This window comes from Gossypium hirsutum, chromosome A03, assembly GCF_007990345.1.
Source record: "Gossypium hirsutum isolate 1008001.06 chromosome A03, Gossypium_hirsutum_v2.1, whole genome shotgun sequence".
NCBI classification, from domain to species: Eukaryota; Viridiplantae; Streptophyta; class Magnoliopsida; order Malvales; family Malvaceae; genus Gossypium; species Gossypium hirsutum.
In genome coordinates this window covers 95123895-95124823 of record NC_053426.1, presented here as the reverse complement: position 1 = coordinate 95124823, position 929 = coordinate 95123895, and the positions used below count along the sequence as shown (strand labels likewise).

At 32.7% G+C, this 929-nt stretch overlaps 1 non-coding gene across 1 annotated transcript; it reads right to left on the bottom strand.

The window, feature by feature from the left end:
* Positions 1–314: 314 nt before the first annotated feature.
* LOC121225494 (small nucleolar RNA snoR137) lies at positions 315–461 on the bottom strand. Its single transcript, XR_005923372.1, has one exon. It is a non-coding gene; the product is annotated as a small nucleolar RNA snoR137 (small nucleolar RNA).
* Between the last annotated feature and the right edge of the window lie 468 nt (positions 462–929).

Below are 929 nucleotides of genomic sequence, written 5' to 3'. Positions count from 1 at the left end.
AAGAGAAAAAGAAAACCTAAGCAATAGCAAACCTTTTGGAGTTTCAGTTTCCTATAACCGGTTTTATTGTTTAGTTGAAATATGTGGATCATAATATTTTGCTTTTATTTTTTTCTTTCTTTTTTACTTTAAAATCCAATCCATTTCTTAACTAGATTGTATAAATTACCGATTTATATTACCTGTTTAAATTTAAACGAAAACTCACTTTCTACTTTTAATTAATTCAACAATTAAATTTAAAACAAATTCAACTTTCAGTTTAGATTTCAAAACTCTAAGAATCGGAAAAGAAGAAAATATGAAAAATATACAAATATACCAGGAGACAGGTAGCACAGTGCAATATAAGAAAATGCACAGCGCTGTTTAAAACTGGCTATAAATTACTTAATTTATGCTTCGGAAATATGAACATCTCTCATTGTTAAATCTGAGAGCGTTCACCTGTAAGAAGCAATAGCACACACAAAATTACTATAAACTTGTTTTTTTAAAAGAAAAATAGAAAACAATGGCAGCTGTGCCAGATATAATGGCAGATCCAGCTAATTACAGGCATCAACTAGCATTGAAAACGCGTAGCCAGATATATATATGTGAATGAATCGTTGTAGCTAATAGAGATCAGAAGATGAAAACAAAATACTGAAGAAAGAAATACATGAATGCGCTGTGGGCAGCTGTGAGCTTGTTTAGACTAATTTATAGCGGTGCTCTGTGTTGTGCGAACGGGGAAGGGAAACTGGAAAACCTATATTCGGAGAGAAAGAGTAAGTGGCCATTGGGCTTGAATTTGGAGCAACTAAAGAAAATTGAAACTGCGCTTCACGAATTGCGAAACCTTGCAAACCCTGAACTGAACCCAATATCTGTTCAATGGGCCTGTTTCACAACTTTTAATCAACCTATTTGAGTATTTGAAACTA